At 45.8% G+C, this 22,782-nt stretch overlaps 1 protein-coding gene across 1 annotated transcript in view; it reads left to right on the top strand.

Moving 5' to 3' along the window:
- The window catches only part of LOC144457604 (uncharacterized), a 191,428-nt gene that overhangs the window by 143,603 nt on the left and 25,043 nt on the right, over positions 1 to 22,782 (top strand). The gene's annotated exons all lie outside the window — the stretch shown is intronic.

The following is a 22,782-nucleotide window of genomic DNA, read 5'->3' as shown; positions in this document are numbered from 1 at the left end:
TTCCTGATTTCAAGCCCAGATTCTATCTTGCTATACCACCTTGGTGCCTCAGTTGTTACAGATGTCTTCCAAACATGCTTATCAGCCTAGAAGCATACATACATACCTACCTAACATTCATATGTATCCTACAACTTTAAGCCTGTAGAATACATCTTACCTTCCTTAAGTTTTAATCAAATCAATCGATACGTTAAGTCTTTACTATATACCAGGCACCGCGCGAAGCATAGAGGATTTAGGTTTGATCAGACTCCATATTCTAGAATTTCCGGTACTTATCACAGACTTCTGAATATAGGAAATCAACAAGTGTGCATTGTGATATAATGATAGAGTGTTGGACTTGCAGTCAGGAAGACCTGGATTCAAATCCTGCCCTGCCTGTTTACTGACTGTGTGACCCTGGATTAATCACTTAACCTCCCAACTTTAGTTTCCCCATCTGTAAAATGAGGATAATAATAGCATCTACTTCACAGGGTTGTTTTGAGGATTAACTAAGATAACCCTGAACCTCAAAGCATTACATAAATGTTAGTGATTGCTATTATTATCAGAGATGGGCTTCTCTCCCCTCCTTAGAGACTTAGATCCTGACTTATGCCAAGTACCCGTTTCCAAAAAAATCTTTGCCTTGATACAAGAAAATAAAGCACTGTCTGCCTGCCTGCCTCTGTCTACCTCTGTCTCCGTGTCTATTTCTGTCTCTCTCTCTCTTCTTCTCCTCTCCTCTGTCTTTCTCCCTAGCTGTATTGCACACTTTTTTCTTCCTTCTTGGATACATTGACAGGCAAAATCCACTTTAAAACAACCCCACTGTTGGCTCTCTGATGGCACTGGGCTACTCTAGTGTTTATTCTGCCTCTTGTCCTTGCTGAAAGTATCAGGCAATGATGGGGATGGATTGTGAATCTGATTGTGACATACACACATTGTGATCATACATTAAATTAAGCTCCTACTGTGTGCCAGGCTCTGTGCTAGACGCTAGAGATACAGGGACAAACCCTGCCCTCAGGGAGCTTACATAGAGATCTGGGTCATAGTGCTCAGTGGTTAAAAAAAAAAATGATGATGCCATGTGGTATAATAGGAAAGCCCTGGCTCTGGAGTTGTAGAGCTCAGGTTCAAATTCTACCTCTGAGTATAGGTTACCTTGAGCCTCAGTTTCCTCCTCTGTAAAATGAGTGGGGATGGACTAGAGAGCCCCTCCTTCTAGCCCTCCTTCTGGATCCTGTGTGGACTGAAGCCCCCTGGCACCATGCATGGGTGGAGGCTCCATCAGCGCCCCCCGGGGAACTAGTGAGGGGTTTGGAGGCAACTGGGACCCGGCTTCATTTAGAGTCTCACTTCCCTTCCTTCAGTCATTTAACCTGCAGATTGTTACTGAGCCCTGGAACTTGACTTATCTCTGAATGCCCAGGGGTACCGGAGGAGGAGAAGCGAGTCCCTTCTTCTTACCCTTTCCTCCTCCCCACCCCTGCCACATATTTTCTCCTGCGTCTCCTTCCCCCAACGCCTCTCTGCAGACATGCAACTAATCCTTGTTTTCAGTTGTTAATGTCAGATCAAAAGGCTCCGCTTCCCAGGGTTACCCTCGAGAGGGGCCTCTTTAGACCTGAAAGTCGAAGGAAACAAACGGGAGAGAGGAGGGACGGAAGCTGTAGCCTTTCGACCTGGGAGTCTTACGAACTTATAGTGGTCAGTCCTGGGAGCTGGGAAGCAGCAGGACAAAGGAGACCAGAAAATGGCCTGGAATTGGGACTAGACAGAGAGGCTTGACTTGGAAGGGCCGACGATCCGGGAGCGTCCCAGCTGTGGGGAAGAGGAGGAAGTCTGGGCAGGTGGTTAGAGCATTCAGGAATTTTGGCTACAGGTGACATGAAGGCAAGTATGTAGCGTCAAGAGGAATCCTTCTGGGGAGGGTCTCGGCAGGCAGACACATGAGGTAGTTTTGTATTGAGACAAGGTGTCCCCAAGTCCTAGTGAAGCTATGAGCTCTGATAGCTAACAGGCCTGCATGAAGACGTTGGGGAGGCCCTGTTTCTAAGGGGATATGTGTGTGTGTGTGGTGTATCGCCCTATGGAATATGAGCCCCTTGAGGGTGAGGACCGTTTGACTTTTGTGTTTGTGTCTTCAGACCCTAGCACAGTGCCTAGTACATAGAGGGCACTTAATGCATGTTTGCTTGCAAGCTTCTGCCAGGGGGCAAGTGGCAAAAATTAAAGCAAAGAAATAATGACCGTCAGGGAAGTCTGGCAGCAGGCACACCCCGTCCAGGACTAGGGGTTCAAGGACAAAAACTCATCAGGTCATAGATTTAGAGCCCAAAGGGACTTTAGAGTCCAAATCCCTTATTCTATCAGTGGGAAAAAACTGGAGCCCAAAGAAGCTGATGACTTACCTAGGGCCAAATAGCTGGTAAGAACAAGTATAAGAATACCTGGCATCTATACCACCCACACCAACTGTCAGCTATGGGCTCTAGGAATAGCAGCCCCCTCACCCCCACTACCACCACATGATGCCCCCCGCTTGCAGCCTCGTCTCAGAGTCCATCATCCACGGGAGAGAGGGCTGCCAAAGCAATCATGGACGCAAAGAGCTAAGAACCTTGGCACCTAGGGTCCATAGCCTGACCGAGAGCTGCCAAACAGGACTGTGGAGGCAGGAAGCCAGGCCTGCCATTAGGGCAGGTCAAGGTCAGGATTTGCCCTGATGAATCAGGGCCCCCTGACTTTGTTTGAAGCAGACAATTAATTCTCTTTTGGTCTAAACAAGACCAGTCTATGAGAAGGCTCAAGTAGGAAGCCAGAGGACCCCACCAATTGCCCATTTCATTGCAGAGTATTTCAATAGGGACATAAATATGTTTTATGGCCTGACTATGGGTCAGAATACCAGGAAATGGAATTAAATGCCTTGGGGGTTGGGAGAGAAGCCTTAGAATGACATGGGAAATAGGTATTGAGCTTCCAAGCGTCAGCCTGTAAGTGCGCCCACAGTCCTATTTTTCTTCCAGTCCTGCTGAGGACTTTTGCTTCTCTACGGATGGGAGGGAGGGGCCATTCCCATTGCAAAGTGTATACTCTGCCTTTCATCCTGAATTATTTAAATCATTTACATTAGAAGCTGAGGAGTTGCAGTGGTAATTATAAAGGTATTAGGAACCTGACAATTATCTTTAATTATGTGAGGCTGCTCTGGTTATGAAGGAGGCCAGCTATATCTGAATGGTGTTTTTTTTTTCCCCTCCTCCTTCTAGAAAACAAAACCAGAAAGGGAAAAAAAAAAAAGCCATCAGGAAAGTTTAATCTGGCCAGAGTGAGTGCTCTCGGTTGGAAACTGGTATGTTTTTGAACAAAAGAACATCCAGACAGAATCTCGGCTTCGCCATAATGGAAGCCAGCCACCGTTCCCTAAATAAAAAGGAGACTTTTTAATTCATTCTAACATCAGGCGCTGCGTTAATGTCGCTTTCAATCTCAAGAGCTTGTTATGCTGTAGATGGCTCTAACAACCATTTAAAAACACATCTTTCAAGTTTGGGGGTGAAATAACATCATCTGACAAAATGGATACAGATTTTCTGCAGTGCATGTAATTCTACCAAGTCTGCAAACACACCCAAAACCTTAAGGATAGATGGAAGATCAGCTCAGTGTCTGGCAGAGATAGGCTGGCATCACTGGGAGGGGGAGGAAAGGAGCATATCAAGGGACTGCCCACTTCCCCCTCCTTATTGAAGGACCCTTAGACCTTGTCACTGGCAGGGATATATCTGGGAAGATATAGGCTGATCTGTCCAATACATCTTTGAATAATAGATTTAGAGCTGGAGGGGATATTAGAGACCACCACCACCCATTTTGCAAATGAGGAAACTAAGGCACAGAAGAGTTAAGTCCAAGGTCACACAACTGATAAATATCTAAGGAGTGATTTGAACCTATGTCTTCCTGGCTCCAAGTCCAGCATGTTATCCACTATACCATGCAGCTTCTCAACGATTAAGGTCACAAATCTCAAGCTTGATGGAGCCTCAGTGGTCCTCTGGTCCAATGGCTTCATTTTGAATGCAAGAAAATTGATGTCGGAAGGAAGTTCAATAACTTACCCAAAGTCACACAGATAGGAAGCCTGAGGCTTTGAACGGAAGTCCACTGATTCCAAAGTCAGTGCTCCTATCTTGGGGTTGTAGGCAGAGGAACTAGGGGCAGTGCTATGAGGTGGTCAGGATACAAAATAAAACAGCCTCCCCAGAACAGAGTTGATTTGGAGCTGATACCCTGTGGGGCAGATAACTTCTCCTTCTGTGAGTTCCCTCTTTCCTCCATACGCATAGAGAAGAGAGTCTTCCTACAAGCCGTTTCCAACAGGTACTTCTTTTTAGAAAACAGTTGTGGTTAAGTTAGCCTTGTCCAAAATCTGGGGTAAAGTTCAGAATATCATAAAGGATTGTATGTGAGTGCCCATTTTATACCACAGGGGAAGCTTATATTAAAGTAGAGTTACTCAAGAAGAAGAAAATTCAAACCTAGTTTTTCTGTCACCACTAACTTTTTCTACTTGGCCTCAAAGAGCAGAACCAGGAGAAATGGGTATAATTGCAGAGAGGTAGATTTCAACTCCATGTAAGTGGTAAAATGGACAGCTTCACAAAGTGCTGAGTTCCATCCCTGGAGGTCTTCATGACCTCCATCCCTGGAGCCTGCATGACCGTCTCTCGGGGTGTTGGAAAAGGGATTCCTGCTCAGGTAAGGATTAGGCTCAGGCCTGACCTTAACGGTCTCTTCTATGATTTTGTGCTGTAGGAATTTAGAAAGGGAAAAATCAGTGTGGAACTGGCATTGTGGAGGGAAATTTCATGAAAGACGTGAGCCTTGAATCAGGCTTGGAAAAGGATAGTATGAGCAAAGACGCAGAATTGGGAATGACCATGTATCACTGGACTCGGGGGACCTGGGCTTGAGTCCCAGCTTCACACTTGTTTTCAGTGTGCGTTTAGCCAAATCGGGTCACCTCTGGGCCTCAGTTTACTTTTCTGTAAAATTGGAGGGTAGTACTAGATGGCTGCTAAGGTTTGTCCCAGCTCTAAATCTAGGGTCCTATAATCCCAGCTGCAACTGGAGCTTTCCACACCTATAAATCAGGTCCCTCTACACCCAAAACATTGTCTGCAGGCCTTCCTCCTGGCAGGCTTCTGACACACTTCCAGAAACAGCCCTGTCCTGTGTACTTGGGAAGCTGCTAGAGGCATCTGCAGAACGCCTATCAGGCAGGAGCCGTATTCTGAAGCAGGCCAGACTCTAAATTAGAAACAGCCCAGGCACAGAGCCTGGCTGCTCTGGGAGCCGAGGGGAACTTTGGGAGTGAGCACTGCCAGGGAGTGGGGAGAGAACCAGGCGGCTCCTTGGGGGAATTCTCATTAAGAAAAAAAAGCCTCTTGGAGACTTGGTGTTGTTATAGAGGTGACAGAGGGGGCAAAAGTTCGATTGAGAGGGAGGAATTTCAGCTTTGAACTTGTCAATGGACAAATCATATGATCATTCAGTTCCTTGGTTTTTCCATCTGGGAAACGAGAAACTGGCAACTGATGTCTGAGATCAGAATAGCTCTGTGCCTATGATAGGGATAGATGATGTAAACAATAGTTATTGGGGGGGGGGAGGTGGGGACGGGGAGATTTGTTCTCAGACCTTGAGAACTGACCCCTCGCACAGAGAAACATCGCTTGTTTCTTTTTATGGATTTTTGAACTATCAGAGATCTAAGGCACCTTAGATAGTATCACTCACTCTGTCAATGAATAGGCATTTATTAAGCACCTACTATGTACCAGGCACTTTTTGAGGTGCTAGGGATACAAAATACAAAAATTAAGAAACCGATAAGTGACATAGGGAATGGAGTGTGCTGGATCTGGATTCCAGATAGGTGAGTTCAAAGCCAGCCTCAGCCCCTCACTAGCTGACTTACTGGTCACTGGTCCTCTAAGGATGGATGGAGGGATGGATAGACAGACAGACAGCTCCCTGCCCCCAGGGAGCTCACATTTTACTAGGGGAATACCACATGTGCCGTGTACATATATACAAAGTGAATACATAAATAGGGACAGAGAGAGGATTTCTGATGCCATTTGTCTTCCCAGATAAAGAAACTCCTTCTGCCCGTGTAGGCAGGACCCCTCTCTGAAATTTATAATCTTAGTGAGTTGCTTAGAGCGATAAGGTGAAGTGACTTACCCAGGGTCACATAACCAGAAGGCATCAGGGAATAAGACTTGAACCTACTTCCTATCTACTAAGCCATGTTGCTTTCTCAAATGCGTCCACACAAGATAATTTTAATAAAATATAATCCCTTGTTAGTAGGGATTGTTTCATTCACTAAATTTGTATCTGTGGCACTTAACACGTAGTGGGTGCTTGATAAATGCTTATCAGTGAGACACTAACAGTTCTTCTTACTCCTTCATTTGATAGAAAATAAAACTGAGTTCCTGAGAAGGAAGTGAGTTGGCCGAGGTCACACAGGTTGATCCAGCAAGGCACTATGCTACAACAGAATAGTTGTTAGGGTCAAGAGGCCTGGGTTCTAATCCTGGCTTTGCTGTTTTCTTGACTGTATGACCCTTTACCATCCTCCACCTCACTTCTCTGCAAAGCAAGGGTCCATTCAAATGCTAATATTCTAATTCAGGCTTCCTGGGTCCTTCCACCATATCCTTTTAGCCCTGCCTCTGAATTTTTAAAATTCTTTTTCTGGGGGCAGCTGGGTAGTACAGTGGATAGGGCACAGGCCCTGAAGTCAGGAGGACCTGAGTTCAAATCTGGCCTCAGACCAAAATGCTTGACACTTATTAGGTGTGTGACCCTGGGCAAGTCACTTAACCTCAATTGCCTAAAAGAAAATTCTTTTTCTGTAACTGGGGTCTCTTGCTCATCATAGTGAAGCTATAGTTTGCTCTTTATCTCCTCCTCCTCCTCCTTCACCCCCCTTCCCTCCCTTGTCTCCTTTCCTTCTTCCTCCCTCCTCCTCCTCCTCCTCCATAAGTATGTCTGTTCTGGCAGGATCAGTCTCCTCCTTGTCACCCTCCCCACTATCCCCACCACCACCACCAGACGCCATTCTCATTCTCTTCCAGGAAGCCTTCCGTAGGCACACCAGCCCAAAGTGAACTCCCCATCCTCAGAACTCCCATCACTTTCCATTCTGTGTAGCCCAAGTCTACATATACTGTCCTACATGGCTGCCTGACTGTGTCACCTATGGGAGCATTATCCTGCCCCACCCCCTTCACCTAGACTGTGAGCTCCCAGGGGCAGGGCTGTTTCTCATCCTTCTCCTGTTTCTGCAGAGCTGGCCACATTGCCCACGCTCAGAACATAATTGTAGATCTGTCCCGAGTTGTATTTCTAGAGCACGGATCTGGCCACGTTACTCCTAGCTCAGTAAACTTCGGTGGCTCTCTGTTGCCTCCAGGATTAATTACAAATTCTTCTGCTGTACATTTCACACCCTTCCAATCTGCCCTTCACACAACATGGCGGTCCCAGACCAACTGGCTCATGGAATTCCCCTTCCCTCCCCCACACCTTTGTCTGTCTGTCTCTCAGGGTTGGAACTGCCTCTCTCCCCGCTTTCACCTTTTAGAATCCCGGCTGTATCTCAGGGCTCAGGCCAAATGACTCCAGATCCCGCCAGCTACTGGTGCCTCCCCACCAAAATTACCTTGTATATATGTTTTTATATACTTATATGTATATATGATGTCCCCCTCAATAGAGTGTAAGCTCCTTGAGGGCAGGAGCTGTTTCCATTTTATTTTAATATCTTCAGCGCCCAAGAGACAACATGGTATAGTGCAAGGAGACCCAGCCAAAGACCAGGGTTCAAGTCCTTCCTCTGAGACATATTGGCTGTGTGACCCTGGGCATCCTCTCTACGCTCTGGGAAAGGCGCTAAGACTGTATGTTGCTGAGAAGATAGCGATCTGCATTGGTGAAGGGAATGTCCTCATCCCGGAGTCCCCATACCAACAAAAACACACAAAACCCAATACCCAGGGAATAGTTGGTGCCTAATAAATGCTTGTTGATTGACTGATCCTTACCCAATTAGGACTTCAGTGAACCTCCCAAGGAGCACCAAATAAAGAGCTTGGGTTCAAATCCTGCCTGCCTTCCTGGGTCTTCTTTAAAATAAGGGGATTGGATCAAATGGCCCTTTGGGTCCATTCCAGCCCTAGATCTATTACCCTTTCACAGATCTATGATAGAAGGTGTCTATGATCCCCTCTCTGGGCCTCAGTTTCCTCCTTTGTAAAATGAGCAGTCTGGACATGAGATGTTCATTGAGGTCCCGTCCAGCTCTGGATCGATGTTGATATAATCCCAAGCCTGTGGACAGGGCTGAGTGGAGGACCATCCAGGTGGGCGCCATGTGTGGAGGGCACAGGGCCTCCTGGCTGCATGCCCCAGCCTGAGCCAGCCCAGATAGAACAAATGTGGGGTGTGGCACAGATGCTATTGGCATTCTGTGCTTTAAAAGCCCCAGTGATTCATTTTCCCAGAAAGCCCAAGGGATTCTGATCCCAGGCTCTCATCAGATTGACTCCTCCAGCTGGGCTATGAGTTTCCAAGGACCACTCTTTGAGGTTGCCCCAACGTCTGCAAGATGGTGAGTTGGGTCATCATCTGGCAACGATGTGGTCACTCAGCCCTGGAACCTGCTTGTGCTCGCTAGAATTGGAGGAGACCTTTGAGATCATCTGATCCAACTCCTTCATTTTACAAATCAGGAAACTGAGGCTCAGCCTGCCCAGGAAACAGGTCATGTAACCAAAATTTGAACCTCCTGAATTCCAAATTCAATGCTCTTTCCATTATATCCCAGAAGGAACCAGGAGCCTTTAGCATGGAGAATGAGAAAATGGGGAATCATTGAGAGGCAGCATGCAGTAGTGGATAGAAAACTGGTCAAAGAGTCAGAAAGGCTTGAATTCAAATCCTGCCTCAGATTCTTACAAAGTGGGCCTCATCTGTAAAATGAGGGGGGGTGGACTCAGTGGCCTCCAAGGTGCCTTCCTATGCTAAATCTAGCATCCTGTGAAGTCTGTAAAAGGCTGTTGTTGGGGAGAAGGATTAGGCTAATTCCATTTGGTCCCAGAGGGCAGGCAGAGCTGGTTACAAGTTGCAGAAAGACAACTTTAGACTTGAGAGGGGAAGAAGAAAAAATCCCCCCAATTAGTGCTGCCCAAAGTGGAATCACCTGTTTCTGGAGGTGGTGAGTGGGCTCCTCCCTAATGAAGCCTTTTAAGTGAAGGCTGGATAACTAGTCAGAGACAAACTCCCAGCTTCCTTCCTGCTCTGAAATGCTTTGATTCTGTGATTCTAAGGAAGGGCTTGAATCAGTTTTTTAAAAAATCAGTCATTAAGAGATTGAAAGATACTGGCATTCATCACCAAAACTAGTGAGATGCAGGTCAGTGCAACAATTATGAAGGTTCAGAAAATCAGTATGTAAGTGCAGGAGACCTGGATCACTATTAATTCACGTGAAAAGACTTGGAGGGGGGTGGGGGCGAGGTTCTTTGAGCATAAACTCAGTGTGAGCCGATGGTGTTATATAGCTGCTGAGATGCTTGTCAAGTCTGGGGCTACGTAGATAGAAGTGTAGGGTCTAAGAGGGAGGAGACGATGGTTCCTGCTGCCCCTGCCCTGGTCAGACCTCTTCAGATCACCATGCCCTGTTCCACATGCTGTGGTAAGGGAGATATTGACAGGCTGGAGCACATGGATTGAGAGACAGAAACTTGTGAAAAAATGGTTGGGAGGAGGAGAGAAAGATGTTCAACTCGGAGATGAAAAGATGCAGTGTTGTCTTATAGACTTCTAAAGGGCTGGTGTGAGCAAAGAATTGGTCCTCTCTTCTCTTCAACTTTTCCCAAGTTAAAGGGAAGCTGATTCTGTCTCGACAATAAGAAATAACTTTCTGCCCAGATGATGTCTCATCTTGAGCTCCCAGTCAACGGAAGGGAGAAAACAAAAGCTCTTTGACTATCTGCTAGGAATGTTGAAGAGGGTTTTCCTGCATGGGGAGGTTATACTAGATGCCTCCCTCCCTAGCTTACAGAATCAGTGAGAATACTAATAATAATACACGTCAAATAGATGAGTGAGCAAATGAATAAATGAATGAAAAAGTATTTAATAAGTGCTTACTATTAAGTACCAAGCCCACTGCTCTATCCTCTGTGCTGCCTAGCTGTTAGCACATAGTAGGTGCTATATAAATGCTAGCTATTAATTTCAAAAGTGAAGAGAGATCCTGCCCTAAGTAGCTTTTGTTCTATTGGGGGTGGGGGAGACACATAAAATTGGTGGCCATGTTGGGATATTTTGGTCCGGAAAGTTACAGAGATGGTGAAAGGCTCCATTGGGAAGTAGACTGACATTCTTCCCTAGCAACAGCAGTACTGACCTAATTATGTCTATGCCTTGATTTGAGGCAGCAGTGGGTAAATAGTATTAGACTTAGAATCAGGAAGACCTGAGTTCAAATTCTGCCTTGGATGACTTATTAGCACCGTGACCCTGAGCAAATTCTCTCAGTTTCTTCATCAGTAAAATGGGGATAATAATAGCACCCTACCTCACATCACTGTGCTGTATAAGTGGCTTGCCCAGGGTCACAGCACTTGTAATACATTTCAGCAAACTGAGGCAAACAGAAGTTAAGTGACTTGTCACACAGCTAGTAAGTGCCTGAGGTGGTATTTGAACCAAGATCTGGTCATTCTCTAATAAACAGGTCATTTGCCTGCATCTAAGTTTTTCATCTCTCATTCTTTCCCCCTCCCCCTTCTGTGTGTATGGTGTGTGTGTGTGTGTGTGTGTGTGTGTGTGTGTGTGTGTGTGTGTGTGTGTGTACGTGCGAGCATGCTTCCCAGTGGTCTGAGCTCCTGGTGTCATTGGTATAAAGTCTCAAGCACATCTCTTCTTAAGTGTCCTCTTAATGACTGGATTGTCAGAATAAGCCTTTCAGCCTTAAAAACGAATTTCCCCAAGACCCAGGCGGTAGCTCAGAGACACTGTGATGACAGAGCCCCACAAAGTGGCTCACCTCCTGAGACAGGCTTCAGAAAGAGCCTGAATGCCTTGTGAAATGATAGCTCCGGGCAGATAGGGTGGGGGAGCTCACAGGGTCATCTGCTCTGGCGACCATAAGGGCCCTTCCAGGACCAGGAGGACAAACAAGGGATCGTCAGTTCTTAAGACCTGTCTCAGCAGAAAATCATCCCAGAATCCTGGATGCTTAGAGTTGAGAGGGATGGGAGAAGTCATCCCAGCTTCCATTCAGCGACAGAATCTCCCCTTCAGCATCTCTGACAGTTTACCCAGCCTCCGCAAGGCACTTTGGGAAGCAGACACACCCTCCAAGCCTCTGGGGAAGACACAACACACTCATGCACGAAAGCACTGAAGGGCCCTTACTTCTGAGTACAAATCCGTGTTGGTGGAAAGGGGATGTAAAGTAGAGGTGGGTTCCAAGCTGTAACTAGCGTGGGGCAATTGGGGATTTCAGAGATTTAGAGGGCACAAATGTTTAACACGTGTACTCCTTCAGATGTGTGGAAGCCACTGTAGTTACTAATCCCTCCTCCCACTCAACCGGATGTGTCTTAATTACTTCTTGCATTATTTTCACATCATGAATTTTATAAATTTGAAGACATGTTTCATGCTGCTTATGCCGGCATTGATTTATGCTGTTTGCCCCAGGGATCTCTCCTGCTGCTTGCTCCAGAAACGTGGAGGTGGGGGCTCCGCCGTAACTCAGGAATAATGAGTGTACAATTGCTCATTGTGTCTCTGAGGGGGAGTAGTCTAGGGTTAATCATGGAAGATTTCCATGAAGATCATAAAATCATGGATTTAGAGCCATGTAGGAGCTGAGAGACCATGTCCAGCGCCCTTGTTTTACAAAAGAGGAAACTGAGGCCCAGAGAGGTAGAGACCCACCTGAGTTCACATGGCTAGTAAGTGACTGAGGCAGGATCACATCATCACACCAGAGAGCCCTCTGATCAGGATCGGGAGGAGACCAACCAAATAGCCAGGCCCATTGGCTGTGTGTGGGGAGGGGGGTTCTCTTTCTCAGATTTTACTAGTCAGTATCCAAAACAATTTTGTTTTATCTTTTTTTTTTTGCAAGGGGGGGTATGATATGCTTATTCAGTAAATCAGTAAGCATCTATTAAACACCTACTATGTGCTAGGTACTGTACTAGGTCCTGCATCTATTAAATACCTGCTGTGTGTCAGGTACTGTGCTAGGCACTGGTGATACAGAGAGAGATATGAAGCTGCTCCTGTCCTCAAGGCCTCTTCCTGGACATCTCCAGCCACACCCTCTACGTTCCACACAGGCCATTATCTCTACCTCCTCCCCTCCTGAGAACAGGATGCCAACCCTAAGACCACCCAGGCCTGTGATAGGCCAGCGCTGGCTTTATTCACTTGGCTCCCTCAGAGTGTGGCCTGGCTAAAAAGGCAAAGGCAATGACACAGGTGTCCCAGACCTGAGAAGCAGGGCAACAGAATCCATAGAGAGTCAGCTTTGGAATAGAGAAGAGCCGGGTTCAAGTCCTCCCTGGATGATCTGGCTGAGGGGCTCTGAGAAATTTCTTAAGCTTCCAGTGGTCCAGGCACTTCTCCCAGGGGCTGGGGCTGGAAGAGAAAGTTTCCTCACTGAGAGAGTTTCCCTAAACTATTGCACTCACAAGCGTAGACCAAAAACTCAAGGGCTTCCTGTAAGCACTGACCCCAGGAGGAGTGACTCAGAATTGGAAAGAGATTACAGTGGGCTGGAGGCATGGACACCTTGCTAGTGACACATGCACACGTACACATCACGTGGGAAGGGCTTACTGTGTGCCAGGCACCATGTTCAACACTGAGGCCCAAAAGAGAAAAGTGAAATGGCCCCTGTCTTCAAGGAGCTTATATTCTAGAGAGATAGACAAGAGAGAGTGCTAGGTTAAGGCAGATAGAGCGATGGATCTTAGATAATGGCTAGACAGACAAATGGATGATCGATGGGTGGGTAGACAGGTGGTTGATAGATGATAGTAGACAGAGCCCTCCTGTTGGTGTGGTTATTCTTTCTGCACATCTGTGAAGTATCTGGGGAAGGCATAGCAGGTGCACAGTGGGCTGGGCCCAGAATCGAAGCTGGTCGCCTTGCTTTGCATTTGGGAAATTGGGCGACACTTTTAACGTCCCTCCCCCCAAACACAGATGTGTCATTCTCAACCTGGGAACAGCATAGTCTGAAAAGTCACGGTTTGAGGTGACTCAAAGAGCAATAGAAAATCATAGGTTGGGCTCTAGTGACCGGTGGCACAGTCCTAAGGCAGCCAGGTGGTGCAGTGGAGAGCGATGGATGCGGAGTCAGGAAGACCCGAGAGACACCTCATCCCTGGGTGACACTGGGCAATCACCAGCCCCTCTCGGCATTAGCGTCTTCATCTTTAAAATGGGGATGATAACAGCACTCACCTCATGGGGTTGTCGTGAGGTCCAAGGAAGAGAGAAGTGGAAGCTTCTTTGCAAATCTATATAATTGTTAGTTGTTATTATTTTAAATATTAAGTCCTCCATGCAAGGAAGAGACACAGACCTCTGAGATTCCTTCTAGAGTTAAATCCGAGATCCTAAGGGTATCATCCAGGAGATGGACGACTGAAAGAGATGATTTGGTCGTATGGTGGGATTAAAAGATAACAGAAGCATAGGTCCATCCACCTACTGCAGCGATCCCTGCAAAATGACAAAGGAGACATTGGAAGGTGGACAGATTGTTGGGTGGATACAATCAGCCAATGAGTATCTATTAAGCACTAGCTTTTTGCACTAGGAAGGGAGAAAAGGAGGAAGAGAGGAAAGAAGGAAGGGAGGGAGGAAGGGAAGAAGAAAGGAGAGGAAGGATGGAGGAAGGAGGAAAAGAAGGAAAGAAGGAAGGGAAGAGGAAAAGAGAAAGGAGCATTCATAAAGCCGAGAATAAAAAGACAAAAGGGAAGAAGTCTCTCCCCTCAGAGAGCTTCCATTCTTATGAGATAACATGTATATAAATATAGACAAGGTACTTTTAGTCACTGGGCTGCCTAGCAGACGAGAGCCAGGGGAGGTCTGCAGAAGGTAGCGTTTGAGCTGAGTCTTAGAGGAGAAGAGGAGCCTCCCAGGCGTGGAGGCAACTCCACGGAGGAACAAAGAACACGGACACTGGATAATGTAGGACAGACAGACTGAGATCTGTACTGGTGGAGAGAATAGTCCCATCAGTGAAGTCATGGATGCACTGACAGTTGGAAGAAGCCTACAGGAGGGTCTCTGGGGGAGTGTTTGTAGGCGTATCCGTAGGCCTGTCTATAGGCGCCTCTTAGCTGGTATCTGTGGGCCAGATGGTACTAGGGCTGAGATTAGGGAGTGCCTCCATTCCCAGACTTGGCAAGAAATGTCAGTGGCAACTGGGACTGCAGCCACTGTGTTCTGTCTCTTCCTGTCCCTGGGGTTGACCTAAACCTGCTTTTTCTCCTGGACATAATTGGGCCGCATTCTCTCTCCAGTGGACAAAGATCTTCTCAAAGAAGCAGCCCTCAAGTGCCCTTACAAGATCATAGCTCTAGAGCTGGAAGGGACCCTAGACATCATCCAGTCTAATCCAAACTCTCCCCACTTTACAGATGAGAAAACAGCCCTGGAGGGATCATTTGAATTGTTCAGGGTCACACAGGTAGTAAGTGACAGAGGCCAAAACAAGTGGCATTTAAAGTCATGCATTTTATCTTGAGAAAATTCATCAGGCCCTCACATGGGACCTTTTAACTCTTACTTTACAGTTATCACAAGCTGGGTTATCTGAGTTCTTAGACCACAGTGGAGTAGAGAAAGTCCATCAAAAGGTAGTAGATTGTCATTGGCTGTTACAGGAAGCTAGAAGTGACAGCTAATACCTCAACACTCAGGAAAGAGACAGAAAAACGATGATAAGCAGACATAAGAACTCAGAAAGCACAGTTGTGTGGATCCATGGAGTTGAGAGGCAAATTTCCTTACATTATGCTGCTACACTTCTGCCCTAAAGGTGTCATTGTATAACAAGCAGAGTAAGTCATAAGTATGTATATTGAGCAGCCCAAGCAAAATCATTTGAGATAAAGGAGAAGCATGTGATCCGTGGAGGTGAGCACTCAGCTGATTGGAAAACTTCAGTATCTTATGGGTAGGGATAGAGATGAAAAAGAAAAGAGTGTCAGCGAAACTTTTTTATACAGTGAGGAGAGCAGGAGTTCAGAAAAGAGAAATTTTGTTACTACCATGTGAAATTTAACATACGTTTTAAAACTACATTACATTTTTGTAGTTTTGTGTACAATCCCCTTTTTTTGCTCTTATTTATATATTGGTAATTGCAAGTTGATTTTTGTTAAGCCAATAATAGAGATAGAACCTGGACTGGTGATTTCAATGATAAAAGGAATTTTCTGAGAGGCAAAAAATACTCTCTACCCAGCATCTTCTCCATAATGTGTAGTCCTACTTTTCTGAGGCAATAAATGGTTAAGTGACTTGCCCAGGATTACACAGCCTGTGGGTATCAGAGGTGGAAACTGAACCCAGGTCTTCCTGACTCCAAGACCAGTAGTTCATCCACTATGCCAGGACTGCCCTTAAAAAAAAAAGGAGGAGGAAGATGAAAAAAAGGAATAATGAGGAGAAGGCAAAAAGTTTAACAGTAAAATTCAGGTATCCAAAAAACGTTATTTCCTGAGGCTCCTGTATTTTGGGACTAGAAGGCAAAAGTTATTTATTTCAGCAAGGTACATGCAAGGCAGCTAGGTAGCATAGTGTTGGATTTGCAGTTAATAAGACCTGGGTTCAAATTCTGCCTCAGATACTTGTTGTGAAATCCTTAGTCACTTAACCTCTGGGGGTAACAGTTTCCTCATGTGTAAAATGTTAAAAAAAAAAAAAAGGAGGAGGAAGATGAAAAAAGGGAATAATGATGAGAAGGCAAAAAATTTAACAATAAAATTCAGGTATCCATACCTCTAAGATCTCTTCCAGATCTAGATCTGTGATCCTATAAAATTCTCATGGGCCAGTGAGAGAAATGTGAATAAGATAACAATATAATTAAGTGAATTTATAGCTGGTCAGCATCTGTTCTGGGAGTATTGATTAACATGTTTAGTGAGTTGATGTAAACCTGGTGGGGAGGGCTCTAGTGGAGTGTCTCAGGGCTCTGTCCTTGGTCTTGTTCTGTGTATACTGTCCGATGAATGGATGGTCTGAGTGAAGATGCAGTGATTGGAGGGTCCCATTGCACTGGATGACCACAATTTAGAGATTTAACAGAACTGATTCTTGCTCAGACAAGATGGCCTCTAAAGTCCGTTTCAGTGCAGAAAGTTACTTTTAGAAGACATATGAATCAAACTTGCAGCTTACCCAGAGCTAAGAATGACTCATGGCAGAATCAAATTCAGAGTGATCCCAATAGTCTTAAACTCAGTGCCAGACTTAATTGAATTAAAATGGGGATCAATACAAAGTTGTCAGAGCTCAGATTCCCTCCTATACATGAACAGGACAGGGGAAACCCGGCTTCACAAAAACCGTTTGTTTTTGACCACGTTCTCATAATGAGTGAATTGATAGCCAAAATAACTAGTAAATTATTTGGCTGAAAAAATACGAGGAATGTGCCCAGAACAAGGGAGATAATAGCCCCACTTTACACAGTGCCAATCAGACCATTTCTAGGGAGTGCCGTCCAGTCCTGAAGCCCACACTTTAAATGGGACAGTGACCAGATGAGGCACATGCAAATGAGGGAGATTAGCATAGGGGGAAAGTCTGAAAACCATGTCAGTTGGTGAGTGGTTAAAGGATGTTTAGTTGGAAGAAAGAGATGATTTGGGAGAGGAAGAAGGAAGAGAGCATGGTAATTAAGTTCACTTCACAGAATTTGAAGCCAGATTCCACTCAGAGCCAGAATGGACTTCCTAACAATTAGCCTGAATAAGAATCCTGCTGCAGACATTTCTACTTTTTAGCTGTGTAACGATGGGCCATCTTGACTTCTCTGGTCTTCGCATTCTTCAGCTGGAAAATGGGGTGACTCATACTACCTACTTCAGTGGTGGTGATAAGGAACTGTTTTGTGAGCCTGCCAGTGCTATAGAAATGTGAATTGTTGTAGAGTTATGGAACAGTCAAAATTATATTTGTAAATCACTTATTACAGTGCCTAGCACATAGGTGCTTAAGAACTGGGGGTTTTTTCTCCCTCCTTCCCAATTGCACAGGCTACCTTGTGCAGTAGTGAGCTCTCCATCCCTAGCTAGCATTTAAGCGGAGGAGAGGCTAGATCAATCAGGATTGCTCTAGAGGGGATTCCTGCATAGAGTGGAAGTTCCTTCTAGCTCCAAGATTCTAGCATCCAGAAATCTTAAGGAATGAATCCAGTTTGTCTTGATGGCACAGTAAAGGAGATATCCCAGTTTGGGTCAACCCCAAAACACAAGTTATTCAGGGAAGAACACCTTACTTGAAAAGAACAAGTAGGTAAAATGGAAGGAATAAGATTTAAACCAGCAGCTTCCACCACGTACCACAGTAAGCACAAAATGAATATGTAGCCTGCATATTAAAGATCCTTTAACTGGGGAAGCCACTTCAGGACTAGGGAAGAACACAAACTCTCCCCCTAGTCTTTCTTCATGGTCTCTTTTCTCTCTAAAGCTGTTCTGGGGAGCTTGCTATTCTTTAGGACCAGTTCGTGCACTTTCATGGAGGGATTGTTTTAACCTATGTATTTTTAACGATGGGAAGCTGGAAATTGTTACTCTGCTTACAAGTCGTATTGCTTTATTATGATATTGGTGTGCCTCACTTTATGCAGTCACAATATGTGAAAATTCAATATTTCCAGAAAGGTAATTTGATAGGGATGGGGGAGATGATTTACTTTGTAAAGGGTTTTTCCACTTTTCTGAAGTATTTCATTGTAGGATCTCTTTAATAATTATAATAGCTGATATTTATATAGCACTTTAAGGTCTGCAAAGCATTTGGCAAAGCTTTTTAAAATTGCTTTACAGGAACATCGCCTCAGATTCTACAATACTTTTCACTTTTTAAAGCACGTTCCCTCCCACCTGATCTTTTTGCCTTAAGACGCGGACAGACTTAATTCATACTCATTTGTCAAGAAGCATGTCTACTCAGATAGAATGTAATAATAGCACAGCATAATGGGGAAAGCATTGACTTTGGAGCCCAAGGACCTGAATGAAGTGACCTAGTACCTGTGTGACCTTGGGCAAGTCCCTGGCCTCAGTTTTCTCTACTTGTAAAACTGAGAGGCTTAGACTATACTAGGGCTTCTTAACTGGGAACCTGTGAGCTTTTAAAAAAATATATTAATAAATTATTTTGATATAATTAGTTTCCCCTGTGAATTTTATGTTTTGCATTTAAAAACATAATTCTGAGAAGGAGTCAGTGGGCTTCCCTGGACTGGTCTGAGATACACAAACGGTGAAGAAGCTCTGGCCTGGTTAATTGCTAAGGTCCCTTTCAGCTCTGGATCTGTGATCCTCCCAATGCAAGCTTCTTGAAGGAAGGCGCTGTTTGTGTTCGGAGCACAGTGCCTTAAATGCTTGTGTGCAGAGAGTTAACTCCCATGGTGTCTCCCTGTACTGCATCCTGCAGTGGTCTGCCCCTTGATGAGCTAGTGGGATTAGGGTCCCCCTGGTTGGAATGGTTGATCCCCCTGAGGCTGATGCAGTTGTCTCCCAGCCTCAGTTTCCCCCCCCAAAGCAAGTGAGCGCTCTGGACACTTGGGTCCTCTGCCTTGGCCAACTCTGGGCAGTTTGAATTTAGACACAACAGTCCTCACTTGCCCAGATATGACCTTTGGCCAGTCCCTGGCCTGTTCCTTAGCATCCACCTCTGGGTAATTTGGCCGATATCAGGGACCAAAGGGCCTCGAAAAGCCTAAAGAGGAATGCGAGGGCTGGGTGGATATCTTATTTACCGCTTTGTTGTGGTCGGTGCTTTCCCACCGTCTGCTTTGTGGGTGATATTTTATTTTGCTAAATTTAACAATCTGTGTTTGCATCGGCACACGTTTACTTTGCAATCTGGTAGTAAGTCTGTTGCGTGCTCCTTCCCCCCCCTCCCCACATTTCATCTTTTTTTGGGAGTAGACAAAAGGTGAAACTTCACAAGGTATATTGTGTGTGGCCCGAGATAAAAAAGAGCAAACTCTCAGCAGGGTTTTGTCCACGCTTTGTGCTATTTCGACCCATCTGGCTTCTCCCCCCTCTCTGTCTGCATGGCAAATGAAAATAATTTTGCATTGAATTTTAAAACCAAGCATGTCTTTGTGTGTGTGTGCGGGAGAGCTGGGTGAGTCCAAAGCATCGTGAATCTGCAGCTGACTAACCAAAGGCCATGGTCATTGGGAATCCAGAATGGCCACCTTCAGAGGGGCTTCCAGATCCATTTGGAGATATTTGACGTGACAGGTGTGTGTGTGTGTGTGTGATAAAGTACCAAAGTCAGGCGGTTATATAAAACTTATTAGCCAAATGTTTTACTTCCCTTTTCTAGGGGAAAAAAAGGGAAGGGACTCTTTTCCTGTGGGTGCTCACAATACCTCCTGGGTGGTCTGACAGTATCTCCAATAATTCTTTGAAAAGATGAAATGATTGGTTCTGGTAAGGAAAATCAGAGTGTGTATCCCTAAACCCAAGAGAGCCATATTGACACGAGAGCGGAATATGGCTCCTAGTCTGGGGAAAACTGTGTGTTTAATGAACTGGAGTGTATCATTGCTAAGTCTGTGTACACAGTTAACAAATTAAGGCACTCAGTTTACCATGATTCAGCAGCATTTATTACATAAAACACTATGTGTAGGCAAATAAGTGAATACTACACACACACACACACACACACACACACACACACAGAGTCAGAAAATGGCTCTGATGTCACTTGGTTCACTTCTCACCTTCAATGCTTACTTAGGTCACCTTGTACATCGGATTACTTGACATTTCTGGGCTTCGCTTCATTCATCTTTTAAGTAACTGGGCTAGACCAGATGGGATCTGAGGTCTCTTCCACTCAGTCTGTCCTGCGATCTTGACATAAAGCAGTTTCCAGAGGGAGAGTAATGATACCTGGGGAATCTTGGTCCATATATCATAGTATGAGACTTGGGGACTGCTAATGGACTGTTTATTGGAGGGTGAGTCAGTGGGAGATGGATCCTCATGAGGTCCATGACCGCTCAGAAGCAGCACCTCAGTGAGGACTTTTGACCACCACATGGCCCTGGGTATTACCTAGGAGGAGCCAATCAACATTTATCAAGTGTCACTCAGCTAGGCACTGTACAGATATAAGAAGGAAACTGTCCCCGCCCTCAGGGAACTTACATACTATCAGGGGACACACTGTGTGTGTGTGTGTGTGTAGATACATATTATATACAGATATGGATGTATGTAATATTAGAAATGTTATTTTCCACATAAATATATTTAATATGTGTGTTATATGTACATATTATACAAAAGTAATATGTGCACATATGAATATATATATATGTAGTTATATACAAGCTATATACAAAATAGATACAAGACAATAAAACTTTGACCACTGTGTCAGGCACTGAGGACACAGAAATAAGGAAACAGGCCATCCTTGCAGGGAGCTTTCTGTTTTATCATTTCAGTCCCATCTAACTCTTTGTGACCCCATTTGGGATTTTCTTGGCAGAGATACTGGAGTGGTTTGCCATTTCCTTCCTGAGCTCATTTTTACAGATGAGGAAACTGAGGCAAACAGGGTGAAGCGACTTGTCCAAGGTCACGTAGCTAGTCAAGTGTCTGAAGCCAGATTTGAACTCAGGAAGATGAGTCTTCCTGACTCCAGGCCCAGCGCTCTGTGCACTGTGGCGCCACCTAGCTGCCCCTCAGGAAGCCTACCTGTACAGCTATAGGTAGATACAAGCTATATACCAAACAGATGGAGCCTCCTGGACCACAGGTGGTCCTAGACCGTCCGGGTTGGTGAATGGTCTTCATGTGGTTCTGCTCTTGCTGCTGACAGCAGGCAGGGGTGAAGCTCCTCAGGCCCGGCAGCTAGGAGTCGCTATGCCTACAGGACCCTTGTCGTATTCTTGGGGCCTTCTGAGAGGGTGTCCTTGAGTCTGGGGAGGGGTCCCGATCTGGGCAGGACATTCATCGTGTCACTGGATCCTCCGGGACCTCTGAGTCCTCCGCATTTCAGAGCAGGGGCTGAAAGGGAGTGGTCCTCGTGGGAATTCTGTTTCTTGTGAAAAGCACAGGCTGGGGACGAATGAACAACAAAACAAAGTCTGCGTCACAGAGCTTAATCAGCGCTTACTGGATGGAGGAGCGCTGGGATGAGAGTCCATCTTTCCATTCCTCTCTGGGCTTCGGTCTCCTAATCCATAGTAAAAGGGATTGGAACGCCTCATCTCTGAGCTTTCTTCCAGCTCTGAAATCCCGGGTCTGTTCTGTCTCCTTTTCTGGGTCACCACTTCACTTGATTTGGACCCCTTGGTTCTATCTGCTTTTCTTTAATTACTAGGCAGGTACCAACGTCCACATCATTTGTGTAAACACAAGCATGGACGGCCAAATCAGAGCACGCGAGTGCGCCATGAACAGCTTTGACTTGGTCTGCACCATTAGCCGGGAGTATATAGGCCCCATCCTTCTCCTGTGCTAGGTCGGGATGGGCCAGGGTGGACATCTTGCATGAGCCCAATAGCGCCTATTTGTCAATGAAAGGCACTCATCCCCTTCTCTGTCCCCTTCCCCACACACACCCACCCTTGTGACCCCTGATGACCCAGCTCCAATATTAGCATTGCTCTGGGGGGCTTCCCTCTGTAGGAAAATCAGCTAGCATCAATGGAACGATTCTCAGTGAATCATTGCCACGGTTCCTGTGCTGTGTGCAGCACTAGTGAGCCCTCTCTCCCTTCTCCGTCCACCCACCCTGGCCTTTTGTGCCCTGCTAGGACCCTGGACGAGCCCCACTTCTCGCCCCGTCCTGCCACGTTCTGGAGGGGGGGATCAGCAAACATTTGCTCAGACAGCGGGTGGCTCTTTCCCCAGACACTGTGAAGTGTGTGAGACAGCTCAGATGTAAGGGGCTATATAACAGTGAGATTGTTTTTATTGTGAGTGCCTCTCTCCTTACTTCTACATAAAATATATTCGTGAGCAAAAAAGCATAGGATGTAACCATTTTATAGGGGTTTTCATCAAATCCTCCCCCTCCCAAAGCAAACCACTCAGCTGCCACCCCTGGCAAGTGAAAACCCATAAAGCATACCTTCTAGGTGCTATTTAGCTGGGGAGGATGATAAGAAGGAAAAATCATGGTTGTAATAAGAGATGGGGATGCTGCTGAAATGAAGGTTAGGTTCCAGTTCAATATTACGGGCTAGTGTAAGACTATGACCCTTTAAGGATTTAGTAATTTATAAAGTACTGCACGATGAAGAGACAGGGGAATTGAATCCCAAGCCCCTTTGGATTAAGAGTGACGGAACCTGGTTAGAACCGGAGAAGAGCTGGTGGGAGGGCTGGCCCAGCAGCAGATGCCCCCTGGGCAGCTGGCTGTCAGCGCGGCTGTCGACAGAGAGATCTC

The sequence above is a fragment of the Phascolarctos cinereus genome, unplaced genomic scaffold (genome assembly GCF_003287225.1).
Source record: "Phascolarctos cinereus isolate Bilbo 61053 unplaced genomic scaffold, phaCin_HiC Scaffold_5;HRSCAF=322, whole genome shotgun sequence".
Taxonomy (NCBI): Eukaryota; Metazoa; Chordata; class Mammalia; order Diprotodontia; family Phascolarctidae; genus Phascolarctos; species Phascolarctos cinereus.
This window is presented reverse-complemented; position numbering and strand designations above follow the sequence as displayed.